At 42.8% G+C, this 15,000-nt stretch overlaps 1 long non-coding RNA gene across 1 annotated transcript; it reads right to left on the bottom strand.

Annotated features, from left to right (window-relative positions):
• Nucleotides 1-10,300: 10,300 nt before the first annotated feature.
• Nucleotides 10,301-11,300, bottom strand: LOC141027921 (uncharacterized). Its single transcript, XR_012189948.1, has 2 exons — nt 10,696-11,300; nt 10,301-10,585 (listed from the first exon to the last, which is right to left on the bottom strand). It is a non-coding gene; the product is annotated as an uncharacterized lncRNA (long non-coding RNA).
• Between the last annotated feature and the right edge of the window lie 3,700 nt (nt 11,301-15,000).

Raw genomic sequence — 15,000 nt, 5'->3', positions numbered from 1 at the left:
CAAAGACCTTGCAGTGACTGTGATTGTATTCCGCGAAACAACACGTCCGGTACGTGCGAACGGTCATCAATCTTTCGCCGTCGTCTGATCGAGCCAGGAACCACCTGCAACTGCCATGCCGCTTTTCTGTGAAAGGTTCTGGGATTAGGAAGGGTAGGGACACCAGGCGGCCTACAACATCATATCAAGTTGGAGTCAAGTAAAAAAGGGCTCTTGATTTAGTCAATCTTAAGAATTATGAGCATGAATATTTTTTCAGCAAATGTTGACAGTATTATAAGCAAGCCATCATGATATCATAGGAAAGTAACATACTGCTGTAACAGCCGTTTGTAGCGATGACTGGAGTAGGCCAGCAATACGTCCAGCCATAGAAGGAGTCGACAGCGTAAATGAAGCCCTTGTGTTCAATGGCATCAGAGAACCATGGAGGATGTATGATCCTGCGATGGACGTGCAGATTTATCAACTTACCGCAGTGACCTGTCAGATAGGCGAGACCGCGGTTGAAGAACGCAATTAGTCTGAAGTCTTTATAATTCGCAGATCTTGTGGGCACTTGGCAGATTACAACCTTGAGCAAATCAAACTTGGCATCATGTTGGCTACTATAAGATTCCGAGTATTCTGGGCCGCGGTGCCAAAGCAGTGCAGTGTTAATCGAAGGAAGGGGATCAATCGCCGGGTGTAGACCTCCACGAGCATCCAGCTGCCGCGACCGTCGACGAGCATCATCCAAGACATGTTCATGCCGACCCAGTACATACCGTTAATGTAGTTGAGGCTGACGAGGATCAAATCACAGTCAAGGGGGTTGATGCTCGCCACCCTACGATCGTTATGCTGCGTGACACGCCGTTTCTGAAGATCAGGCGGCATCAGCAAGCAAGGAGCTGGCTTAAAAAGCTCCGGCCTGAGGGCTTCGAGTAAACGGTACAACCCCGACGAGAACGCAGCGAGCGGCATGGTACTGAGATTGTCCACACGCGAAACAATGAGCTTGATTACCTCTGTGGGGAGCGAATTCCAGCCACTCTTTCGGCGGACGCTGCTCGATTCTGCCATTGTTAGTGCTTGGGTTTCGGACGAGGGGGGGAGGCGCCTTAGCGGGGATGGAAGATTGGACGAGATTATGTGCGGACAAAGATGGAGAAGCGAATATGTGCTGCGGGAAGTGGACAGGTGATGATGACTACAACACGCCGCTTGACTTACGAGACACATACCAGCAGCGTAGGGTCATGTCGATGCCAGACAACTTGCTTGAGTGATCACAGTACTGGTACTCCCTACAGTGCTATGCCCTAACTTGCTTGAGTAGAGTAGTAGAGTAGGACTCTGCTCTACTACTAGCACCGGGGGAGTAGTATATTCTAATCTAAAATAGTTACAAACTTCAATGCCCGAGCGTGGAACGACTACGGACCGTGCTCAAAGACCGTGTCTACGTGGTGTTTGGACATGGGCGACAACCTCAATGCCAACGGTGCTGCTCCCGTTGCACTGTATGTGTTTCTTTCCTTCTTGTTCGAAATTGTGGTAGAATTCATGTTTCTACTCTGTATCCTACTACTATGCTAGTCCACATGATTAGTTTCATCTCTGTTATAGCCGTCATGATTTATTTTGTGCTTATTCGGATTAAATCTCATAGTAACTTGCTCATATATTCAACTGGCGCAACGTCCCCTACAGCCACTCCCGCTCCATGGACGGCCTGCAGTTAAGTAACAACTACGTGGGCATATTTGTTGGAGTAAATTACGGGGGAGCGAAGGGGTGGAAATATTGCTGGTCACAACGGATTGGACGAGCGTGGGGGGAGGAGAGTCATGCATGCAGATTTTTTCACACGGGGTGGAGTGGTGGGACCGCCGGAGGGAGAAGGAGAGTTTGGCAGGCATATTATTTCCACACATGGAGAGGAAAATATTTGGAGATGAACGGGCTTCCTGCATGTATGGGGAACGGTGCATAATAATTCATCTTGCATGCCGGGCTAGGTATAGTCTCAAGTCATTAAAAACATACACGCCCCACACATGTTCATATTTCAAGGTGCACTAAATTATTGGATGCGATGATTAAGGCTGGCCATAATGGTGGTATCTTAGCTGGTATCATGCACACGGGAATAGCAAACATGCTGATGTGGCAAAGAATTAAAGAAGAGAGGGGGGTTAGAGTAACTAGTGTTCATGCATGCATTGGTAAACACATTTTTTTGTGAAGAACGACAGCACTAGTTGAGTACTTTTGCAGACTTCAAAAACTATTCCACCGCCTCTACTATCTTGCTAAGAGTAGGTGAAAATTTTGAATCGAGCCCTTTAAACTAGAAGGGATGTAGTGGTACTCTAAGGCTGGTCATAGTGGGGAGTAACTTAGACTAGTAACATGCAGATGTTACTAGTCTATATTACTACCTCTATAGTGCATAGTATCATAGATTAGTATCATAGGTGGTCTCATTTATTTCCATGCATGACACATAGTAGCATCACATTTATTATGTTACGGTATCTACCTATGTTACTATAACCATCTCTCTCTTCTTTAATTGCCTACCACATTAGCATGTTTGCGAGTCCCAAGTGCATGATACTACTTATGTTACCCCCACTATGACCAGCCTAATAGCTAACCTTGTTGTGATGACAAGATAGGACATGGCATGCACCTGGACGGAGGAACTAGTCTGCATTGTGCATTTAAGTTTTGTCTGAAGTCAATGTACTTCTACTTTCACCAGACTTATAGAAAAATGTGTCAACATTCACAATGTCAAATGAATATTTTTACACTCATTATAAAACATAGTTCTTATACTCATTATAATCAGTATTGTAGATATTGATATTTTTAGTATAAATTTGGTCATGGGATTTCATTGATGCCTGTCAAAGCGTGGAGGAAGCAGAGCTTAGGGCTTGCATTGCCGGTCTCTACATAGGTATTTCTCTTCACAATCCTGTAATTTTAGAGACTGATTGCGCTTTTGTGGTAGCGTCTCTTGCATCGGGGGACTATGACAGGTCTGCTATGTGTGACCTGAAGATGAAAGCGTTGAGCATCTCGAAGTTGATCAACAATCTTCAATTGTCAAAGATTAGTCGTTCGGCCAATAAGGTGGCACACTTAATCGCTAAGTATAGCTTTGACAATAGATTAGATGGTATTCTTGTAAATAACGTACCGCCCTGTGTGGTGAATATTGTATCGAATGAGTGTACTGGTGTGGCTGGTTAATTAATATAAGGTGGTGTTAAAAAAAGTATAAATTTAGAAGACATTGAATGAAAAACCTTGTTATGCACTGGTCTCGTTCCCAGGATGAGGTACTGTCTATGAAATCACATGACAATTTGAACTTCTACTTTTCCGCATGTGCCTTACGGATCTTTTTTGCAGGAAATCTGCTCGAAGAAGAATTCCGGTTTGACAAGAACAATAGGATATCGCAAATATGCTGCCCGCTGCTTTGCTCTTGTTAGTACCTGTTGTCCTGTATCACTGCATACATACCTGGTTCATTATGTGACAGTAGTATGCATGATAGCTTGCTTATCAATTGTTCGCTCCAAATTATCTGATCTGTATGAATGGTTACATTAGTGTAGAATATATCCAATGCCAATGTTTTTTTAGCTCTGCATTCTTCTTGTAAGTACATGCTGTCCTTTATCAGTGTACTTATAATGACAGGTAGTTGTTCATGTACCATCACTCTGCAGCTTATTTTTCTTTGCCCTCCATTTTCTACACATCAGATCTATATTTACTCTTACCATAAGGTTGGTACTGAAGAGGTTTAGCTGTGCATTGCTCTTGGCTGTACCTTTTGCCTGTATCGCTGCACTTACATTTATAGCTACTTGGTTATCACTACAAGAAATATGTCAACTAGTGACCTTCTGTCAGTGACCCTGGAAGAATTGATCATAGGTCTATGACCATTTGAGACCAATTGGTCAAAAGCTGTTCGGGGGGCTCCAAACCCTAAACATTGCGACCATTTTGGTCAAAAAGGTCGTAATTTCCTTACACGAAATGGTCATAAAGCAAACAACGCTAGTCCGCTGCCTTATTTCTAGTTGTTAACGACCAATATAGATGGTCATAGCCTTGTAAATTGTGGTGGGTTGCGATGACTAGGCGCCATCTCATCAGTTTTGCCTATGTGTCATGTCCATGTGTCAATTTTTGCCCTAGGTTGTGAATCAACCTATATTTCTGTTATCCAAAAATTCCCAAACAATTCTCATAGATTGTTTGGATCATATCTTCATCAAATATGTCAAAAACCTTCCTTGCCTAGTTCAAAAATAGTTCAACAATATTCATTTTCCTATTCTGTTCAGAGCAGCACTTTGTGAAGGAAGTACCACTTTGGCATGTCCAAATACTATCCATTTTCTACAGTGCTTTCCTATGCCCAAATAACCATCCTCCACCAAATGCCAGCTCAATCCATTCATTATTTTGAGCCCAGCTTCAACATTCGTATTTATGTCCAGTGTGGTACTTTGCAAAGCAAGTACCACCTAGGCTCCTCCTTTTGAGCTGAAAATTTGTAAAGACGGTCTTCTTAGTAACTGATCATCCTCAGCCAAAACTCACGCCCATTAGCCATGTACATTTCCCGTACCGCTAATCAAACACTTGGTTGCTAATTCATGTTTGAGCATCGATCGGTCTCCTCGTGAGAATCTTATGTTGTAATTTTCTTCCTAGCACCTACCCGGGGAGTTCCCAACCCACTAGACATGCCTAGGCCGCCCAGAACACATGGCAACGCCACGGTCATGCGGTGACCACGCGGCGGGCATGCGAGTTTACGCGCTCTAGAGTTGGGGCCCTCGGCCACCGCCCAAACCTCGACGTATCGCCACCAAACCATGTATTTATGATTAAATAGGAACTTATGTAACTAGAAATGACTTTTTGAAAAAATAAATAGCAAACTATGTGGCAGCTGCAGTTCAAATTTGACCCGCTTCCAACTGAATCTCCGGAAATTTGTCTTTTTCATGAGAGGTGGATCAAAACTTTTTACACCCAACCATTTTGTCAATTGTGCATTAAATATGTCCTAGTATTTTATAAAATTAATTTGGTCCAATTTTGCAACAATTATTTGGGAGGTCCTTCACAAAAAAACCTCCTTTTGGGCACTCGAAAAATGGAAAATGGTTTTTTCGTCCAAAGAAAATGAAAAACTTCCTTAGGAAACATTGTTTGCCATTCCAATATGCACCCTTGTGCACAATATGAGATCATTTGAACAAACTATGCCATGAATGTGGCCATAAGATTGATCATTTGGCTTGAAAGCCATTGATCTCCACACGTGATAACTCGTTTTCGAGAACACTTTTTAAAAATAATTGCCGTATTACAAGTTTGTTATTTTTCCTGGGAACTTGGCCAAATATAATGACACAATACGAAGGTTTCCCAATTTTTTGATTTTTTTGAATTTTTTATGCCCGTTTCAAAATGCGGTCAAAACGGCGGGAATGACCGTTCCTAGCTAGTGGATGAATCTTAGATTTTTTTGGTGTTTCTCTGATTAAATAGATACTTATGTAATGATTTTTGGAAAAAATAAATAGCAAACTATGAGGCAGCTGCAGTTCAAATTTGACCCGCTTCCAGCTGAATCGGCGGAAATTTGTCTTTTTCACGAGAGGTGGATCAAAACTTTTTACACCCAACCATTTTGTCAATTGTGCATTAAATATGTCCTAGTATTTTATTAAATTGATTTGGTCCAATTTTGCAACAATTATTTGGGAGGTCCTTCACAAAAAAACTTCCATTTGGGCACTCGAAAAATGGAAAATGGTTTTTTCATCCAAAGAAAATGAAAACTCCCTTAGGCAACATTGTTTGGAATTCCAATATGCACCCTTTTGCACAATATGAGATCATTTGAACAAACTATGCCATGAATGTGGCCATAAGATTGATCATTTGGCTTGAAAGCCATGAATCTTCACGCATGATAGCTCATTCCTGAGAACACCTTTTTAAAATAATTGCCGTATTACAAGTTTGTTATTTTTCCTGGGAACTTGGCCACATATAATGACACAATGCGAAGGTTTCCCAATTTTTTGATTTTTTTAGCCCGTTTCAAAATGCGGTCAAAACGGCGGGAATGACCATTCCTAGCCAGTGGTTGAATCTTACAATTTTTTTGGTGTTTCTCTGATTAAATAGATACTTATGTACCTACAAATGATTTTTGGAAAAAACAAATAGCAAACTATGAGGCAGCTACAGTTCAAATTTGACCCGCTTCCAGCTGAATCGGCGGAAATTTGTCTTTTTCACGAGAGGTGGATCAAAACTTTTTACACCCAACCATTTTGTCAATTGTGCATTAAATATGTCCCAGTAATTTAGAAAATTGATTTGGTCCATTTTTGCAACAATTATTTGGGAGGTCCTTCACAAAAAAACCTCCTTTTGGGCACTCGAAAAATGGAAAATGGTTTTTTCGTCCAAAGAAAATGAAAACTCCCTTAGGCAACATTGTTTGGAATTCCAATATGCACCCTTGTGCACAATATGAGATCATTTGAACAAACTATGCCATGAATATGGCCATAAGATTGATCATTTAGCTTGAAAGCCATGAATCTTCACGCATGATAGCTCATTTCTGAGAACACTTTTTTAAAATAATTGCCTTATTACAAGTTTATTATTTTTCCTGGAAACTTGGTCACATATGATGACACGATGCGAAGGTTTTCCAATTTTTTGATTTTTTTTATTTTTGTATGCCCGTTTCAAAATGCGGTCAAAACGGCGGGCTTGACCGTTCCTAGCTAGTGGTTGAATATTGGAATTTTTTGATGTTTCTCTGATTAAATAGATACTTATCTACCTAGAAATGATTTTTGGAAAAAATAAATAGCAAACTATGAGGCAGCTACAGTTCAAATTTGACCCACTTCCTACTGAATCGGCGGAAATTTGTCTTTTTCATGAGAGGTGCATCGAAACTTTTGACACCTAACCATTTGGTCAATTGTGCATTATATATGACCTAGTATTTTAGAAAATTGATTTGGTATAATTTTGCAACAAATATATGGTAAGTCCTTCACAAAAAAACTTATTTTGGGCACTCAACAAATGGAAAATTGTTTTTTCATGCAAAAGAAATAAAAACTCCCTTTGTCAATGTTGTTTGCCAATCTAAGATGTAAACTTGTGCAAAATATGACATCATTTGAACAAATATTTGATAGATCTTTCATAAAAAAACTCATTTTGAGCATTGAAAAATGAAATGAAAAATTTGTATGTAATCAATCATGACCAATTTATATGGTCAAAACATCTTTAAATTGTTTGATGCGCTCTGATTGGTCCATAGGCATATCACGCGGATCATGGCTCAACCACCGTTGGATGCTTCTGGATCTAACAGCAGCCCTAACCCCTCACCCAACCGCAGCCCAACCACCCAAACCCTAACCCGCACCCGCACTCCTCCTCCCTCGGCTCCTCGCCGCCGCCACCTCCTCCCCGTCCCGCAGCGGCGCCCACCACATCACCTGCGGGCCACCCTTGCAGGTGGTTGCGTCCGCGGCGACGACGGCGGCCTCGTCGTCCCCGGAGGCCGCGGTCGGTCGTCTCCCTATCCGCCTCTCTCCCCAACGCCAGACCAGAGAGATCTGCCTTCCTCCCGAACGACCGCGGTCGATTCCTCGCCGCCACCGGCCCGCTGCCCCTCCCCCGCGGCGCACTCACATCTCATTTGGGATCTGGGATGGCCGCAGCCAGATCTGGGATGGCCGCAGGCACCTCTCCCTCCTCGCAAAGGCTATAGGCTTTGCCGGTATGGGACAGGAGGATTGCTTCCTCACGTTGCTTCTGCTCGGCCGTGCGTGAGGAGATGCCATGGACGCTGATGTCAAGCTCCACTGCTTCGACCCCCATCTAGATCCACCCCCTTCTCTCTTCCCCTCTTCGATCTGCCCTTCTTCCATTTCCTTCCCTGAGGCATGCATTTTCTCTTGTTTTTCTTCCTCACACAGGCACCTACACCACGAACTATATGCAAGGAGAGGAGTGAGGGTGCTGCTGGGAGAAAATGGAAGAACGGGATGCACCAGAGGAGCGAGGGGTTGACATCTTGGTTCCTGCTTGACCGCGTTGCCTATGGTATGCCTCTGCTACTTTCCCTCTTTACAATTGCATGCCTCTGTTTGCTGCTAAAACAACAACCTTGGCCACCAATTGTTTGTTGTTTTGTTAAAATCTTTAGATCTGTATGCCTCTATTTTAGTAATTGCTATAGTAGTTGGATCTGGTTGAACTGAAAATGGCATTGGGGACATCAATTGGTCATTTGGGTTCTCTGGTTGTACTACAATTGGGACTGAAATGGACACAATTTTTTTGCTTGTAGGATGGTGAGAAGGAGAAGGAAGGTGCTGCAAGTGCCAGGTGAAGGGGTCGGATGCTGCTGAAACCCTTGGTTGTGAGTGTCTCTGTATAGGTTTCAACTGAATACTCTACTAGTGCTGGATGGATTTTCAGGTTGGATGGATCACTGTACTGCTAGGCAACTTCCCCTAGCTTCACATTGCAAGCCCAATGATTCTTGTGCCTAGGATACCCACATAACACAGGTTGTTATTTTTGCTTGCTACCATTCACCATCCGACTGGAGTTTTGCAACATGCAAATTGCATGTACGTCTGTTAGGTCAGCAGCATGCTAATTGCTTGAGCTTGAGTACCACAAATGTGAAGTTTTGACCTTCCTATTGTAATGGTTAGCGTGAAACTAGAAATTGTTTCAAAACCTACCTGAAAGTTTCTTGCTTTGACACGTAGTCTTACTAGATGGTACAGTGGCTGTCGTCCAGAAAATAAATCTCTTTGGAAAATAAATATTACGAGACTACTCTGAACAATACTACTCCTTCAACTTGTACATACTCCTAGGCTGTTGCTGTATGGTTCCAAAAATCCGAGATAAAAATCTGGATGACATTTACATCTGTAAATACATACGTATGAAATAAGCACCATGGTTCCGTTTAGTGTGTATGCGTCGATATGTTTTAACTTTGACTGAAACAATCTGGATGGCACCTGCATGTGTAGATAAATATGAAGAAGAACCAGAGTTTGGTTCAGTTTGTACGTGTGAATTTGGTTTAACTTTCACTGAAAATATATATGAATAAATTTTGGTTTCAAGGTCCGTTTAATGATGGGCTTACTGTCCGACAATGTTCATTCTTCAGTTATCCTTGCTATCCATATGGCCAACCAAGGCGCATGGTGCTCGCAAGTGACGAATGGAGGTTGTTCAACATAGGCACGAAGGAGGAGGAGGACGGGCACGGACGGAGGAGGACAGAGCACCTCTCTTCTTCTAGGTTCTTCTCCTTACCTTCACTTGTATGTGCCTGTGCTGCAGCTCACCCATGGTCTTGTTTGTCCTGCAGGTTAGTGAGCAGCATCAGGAGGAGGAGCTCAAGCACGACCACCAAGAGGCACCATCGCAGCACCAGGTAGCATGTCCATCTCCACAGCCCTCTCCCTCTGCTCCCAATCCTTTTTATTAGAATATATTGAGTACATTCTGTCAACTTGTGTGTCAGTAAGAACGAAAACGAATTATCTAAGGTCCTGTTATTATTACCTATATATGACATTGCTACTGGATTGCCTAGCGCCCCTGTTCATGGTGGGCTAAACTTGTATTTGCTCCTACTGCTGCGTTTTGATGATCATGAGTGTGATGCATTTTGATGATCTCCTTGTACCAGATGAGTCCGTCGATGAAGCGACAGCGTCTCCTCTAGAGGGTGACGGTGGCGGCGGTGCCTGTGTGCGGCTTCGACTACAACCTCCTCTCCGGTGAGTCCATCTCCTACCTCTAGCTCCATCTCTAAGCTGTTGTAATACCATGCTTTGTTTCATGCCGTGGCTTATTTAGTCTCTGCTTGCTGTGCCTTGTGTATTGGAGCCTAAATAGTTTCTGTTAGGGGATAATCTACTGGTTATACCAAGATTTTACATGAAATTTTGTTCTGCTTATTCTGCTAAGGTTGTTTGCAATGGTTATACATATGTTACACAATTTTTGCTGCCGGCTAATCAGCTTTAGAGATGGTAACATGGTGCTGCACTCTCAGGATCATCTTATGATACACAATCAATTTTTGGTGTGCTCAAATTTTTAATTTTAGTGATAAGGAAATATCCTACCTAGTTTGGTGGCTCTCTCACTTGAGTTGGTTTAACAGTAGTGGCCTCCTGACTTGTAGTTGGGTAGGTGCCTGATGCATGTATCATGTGACATACACAGAATTAACTTTGACATAGTTGCTCTGTTACAGTAGATGGCAAGATGAATAGCTAGTGTCTGTTTAATTCAATCATGCACCTGGTAGTTTAATAGGTACTATTGATTGATATGAATGTTATTCCTTATACTCAAATGGAACTTCGATCTGTTGTAACTTTGAATCATGCACCTTGCTCGTTTGCTGCTAAGTTTGTCATATGTGCCAATTCAATTCCCAATTTTGATGAATAGCCATATTCTGGATAAGAAAAATGATCTGGTTAATAATAATAATATGTAGAATGATAATATACTGGTGTATCTTTACTTTTTATTTTAAAAGTACTCTGTATTCTATCAGTGACATACCTTTTGTTCTCTTTTGAATGCTCAGATGTTTTGCATTAGCCTGTCATTGCTAAGGGAGAAGCGGGACTTGGAGAAGAAATCTTTCCATTAAGCAGATTACATGTTTGGTTGTTGTGAAGTACCAGATAGGCTAGTTCTTTTTTTCACGATCCTGGAGTATTTCAGCAGCGCCATGCAAATGCAGTAGCGTTAGATTTCTGATTCACCTGTTGTAAAAACTTAGAGTTAGCCCGCAGTTAGTCAGTAGTAGCTCAGCCAGCCAGCCAGCCTCAAATAGTATTGCTGGAATGAATGGTTGTAATAATAACATTGTATCTTGCTTTGAAAATGTGTCAGAACTGGGCTAGGCCCAAGATATCTTGTGGTGTGATGTGTTGTAATGTCAATGGCATAATAATTGTTTTTGGATTGGATCAATGTTTTCGGAACTGGGCTAGGCCCAAGTTATATTGGACAATTATTTTTGAGGGAAAAACATGGGAGGCCCAACAAAGAAATGGCCCAGAAAAATACATGATCAAAAAGAAAATCTGCTGTTAAAAGGGCCACGCAAAGAAATCAATAAGGCTGAATTGTTGGGCCAGACCCATGTAGCTAATAAAAGCACAGGAAAAAAATACATTAAAAAGGCTGAATTGTTGGGCTAGGCCCATGTAGAAAACCGAATTGGACCGGGGCTGATTCTTGTGCCACATCAGCTTGCCACACTGGATGCCTACGTGGTCTGGGGAGGCTGCTAGTGACCAAAATTTTGGTCGAAGAACCAATGACCTTTTACAGAAGGTCGTTAATTTCAGTTTACGACCGCCAGCTTTTGACTTTCTGTTTTCCGTCAAAAAAAGGTCGCAAATGAAAAACAATGACCTTTCAGCGGCCAATAGTGAGGGTCACAAGTTTACATATTTCTTGTAGTCTATGTAGCATCACTCTTCATCTTATCTTAAATATTCTCCATTTTCTGTATATTATCACATCTATATTTACTCTTAACAAAATGTAGAATAAAGGCAATGCTTTTGAAGAAGATTCTGTGGTAAACTTCTTGAATTGCCCCCCATCAGCATGGACAAGGCCTTTATAGAGCCTGTCTTCACCAATAATGTAAGTTTGTCCATCTCAAGCCTTCAAACTTTGTTGTATATATTTGGTTAGGCATGACTGCAACAGCTGTTTATTTTTGGTATTTGCATCAAATTGCTTGTTTAAAGTTTATTATGTAGTTCATAAACAAAAGTTTGTCCTTTCTTAATTTAAGTTTTCAGTTGTACAACCAAGTTCCTTCTTCATACCATGTAAATTAAACTATACAGAGCAAGTGATCTTCTTTTGCACTGCATGTATGCTTCTGTTCTTCATCCGTAATCCAGTGGTGTGGTGAACCTACCCACTACAACACAATGTCATATTCTGCAATGTCTTAACTATGAACAATGTCATATCATTCTACTATTATTTAAACCGTCTCTTTATTTGCCAATCTGAAATGGTATAAATTGACAACACACTAACCATTGATACTTATGAGTTCTTGATCTGTAATCCAGTGGTGTCGTGAAGCTGCCAACTCCTTCACAATGTCATTTCCTGCCATGTCTTGACCTGAACAATACCATATTGTGTTAATGCAATTTTAAACTGTGTCACTTTATTCGTCAGTAAGAAATGTGATGAATTGTCAGCACTGATACTTTTATGTGCAAAACCTGTCATCTGTCTGCTTGTTTATCTTTCAGAGTGAGGAAGATATAAGTGTTGAACAAGCGCAGTCTCATCATCTTGCTCAGCTGCTTGCGCTGCAGCTCCCCAGCAGGGCTAACCTTTCTTGAACTCTATTGAAGTGCTGTCGATTTTGTATATTATTTTGTCGGCGTGTTTATTTGCACTGGTGGCGATCTTTGATGCCCAGTGTATGTAATCTGCTGTCTGCTTGTGCTTTATTATCATAGTGGCGAACTTTGATGCCAAGTGGATGTAATATGCTGTAATTTCTTTATTGTATAGTCTAGGTTTTTTTCTTATTCACGATGCTGCAGTTATTTTACTGTATATATATCCTGTCTTCGCAGTAAACCAGCCAAACCGTAAAATTACGGTACATAATCGAGCCGTCATGCAATCATGATGTAGGTTGGGCCTGAAACGTGCCGAACAGCTCACGGGCCGGCAGTAGCCCGAAATGAACCCCGGCCCATGATTGTGCGAATCAAATCACGGGCTTTTAACAGGTCAAAATTGTCTCGGTCCTTGTTTGGCCCAATCAGATATCGGCCGCGAGCAGGCCGGATGCAAACCGGGCCGTAGTTAGGCCCAACTATATGACGGGCTTTTAACAGGCCGAAATTAATATAGGGCCGAAATGTTAAACGGGCCCTTAACATGCCAAAACTAATATCAGGCCGAATTACTAAGTGGGCCTTTAGCAAGTGGGCCCAAAAGCATAGTGTCCAGTTGACGGGCCGAATCTGATATGGGCCATAATTGAGCCCAAAGCCTCTTAAAGGGCCAGACCTGATCTGGGCCGTAATTTGGCCCAGAACGTGGTAGGCTTTTAACGGGCCGGATCTCATATGGGCCACTATTAGGCCCGGAGCGTGGCAGGCCATTAATGGACCAGATCAAATATGGGCCGGCATTTGGCCCAAAACATGGCAGCCAGTTAATGGGCTGGCCTCTAGGGTCCTCAAAATCTTGTGGGCCTATAGCTGGGCCAGCCCATTAATGTCGGCGAAATCTCGTGGGCCTTTAGCTGGGCCGGCCCATTATGATCCGCAAGAATCTTGTGGGCCTTTACCTGGGCCGGCCCATTATGGCACACAAAAATCTTGTGGGCCTTTACCTGGGCCGGCCCATTATGGCCCGCAAAATCTTGGGGGCCTTTAGCTGGGCCAGCCCATTATGGTCCGCAAAATCTCGTGGGCCTTTAGCTGGGCCGACCCATTATGGTCCGCAAAATCTTGTGGGCCTTCAGTTGGGCCAGCCCATTTAAACTTGATGGGCCGGTCCACGTGTCAACATATCATAGGCGCTTCTCGCCCATTGGATGAGTGACACCTGTGCCAACGCGGACCTAACACGTGTCTCCTCCAGCCAATGATGATTTTACACGTGGAAAATCCCCATTGGTCGGGGCTGTTAACGGGTTATCGGACCCAAAACCCGACCCGATAGCTTAACGGCGTTCCGTTACGGTGGATGCCACGTGTCGGTCACCCTTGACGAAAGCACTTCTGTGACGCGCGATTTATCGTCATGGAAGTGGACACTTCCGTGATGATAATTTTGGTAATGTCATGGAACACTTCTACGACAGCACAGGTATGACTATCTTGATTCTGTCATAAATTTTTCATGGATGTACATGCATGACAAAAAACGCGACCTACTGTGACAAACACGTATCATCACGGAAATGTATTTTTTTGTAGTGCTATATATTATTTCCCAATGATGTATGGCTATCCTATGATGTTTGAGTAGATCCGTTTTGTCCTATGGGTTATTTGATGCTCAAGATTGGTTTAAGTTGCATGTTTTATTATTGGTGCTGTCCTATGGTGCTCTCCGTGTCGCGCAAGCGTGAGGGATCCCCGCTGTAGGGTTTGCAATATGTTCATGATTTGCTTATGGTGAGTGGCGTGAGTGACTGTGACACCCTCGATTCAATCGTACACTAATCATACACGCAAATGTGTACGATCAAGATCAAGGACTCACGGGAAGATATCACAACACAACTCTAGACACAAATTAAAATAATACAAGCTTTATATTACAAGCCAGGGGCCTCGAGGGCTCGAATACACAAGCTCGAAAACACAAGAGTCAGCGGAAGCAACAATATCTGAGTACAGACATGAGTTAGACAAGTTTGCCTTAATAAGGCTAGCACAAAAGCAACATCGATCGAAAAGGCAAGGCCACCTGCCTGGGAGCCTCCTAACTACTCCTGGTCATCGGTGGTCTCCACGTAGTAGTAGGCATCAACGGTGGCATCTGGCTCCTGGGCTCCGACATCTGGTTGCATCAACCGGAAAGAAGAATAAAGGGGGGAAAGGGGGGAGCAAAGCAACCGTGAGTACTCATCCAAAGTACTCGCAAGCAAGGAACTACACTACATATGCATTGGTATCAATGAAATGGGCTGTATATGTGGACTGAACTGCAGAAATGCTAGAATAGAGGGGAGAGCCTAGTCCTATCGAAGACTAGCATCTTCTGGAAACCACCATCTTGCAGCAACATGAGGGAGTAGAGTAGCATAAAGTAAAGTAGTAGTAGTGTTATCAACCTCGGCCAGAGATCCTT

Source organism: Aegilops tauschii, chromosome 7, assembly GCF_002575655.3.
Source record: "Aegilops tauschii subsp. strangulata cultivar AL8/78 chromosome 7, Aet v6.0, whole genome shotgun sequence".
NCBI classification, from domain to species: Eukaryota; Viridiplantae; Streptophyta; class Magnoliopsida; order Poales; family Poaceae; genus Aegilops; species Aegilops tauschii.
The sequence above is the reverse complement of the archived record's forward strand: the minus strand, read 5'-3'. Positions and strand labels throughout refer to the sequence as shown.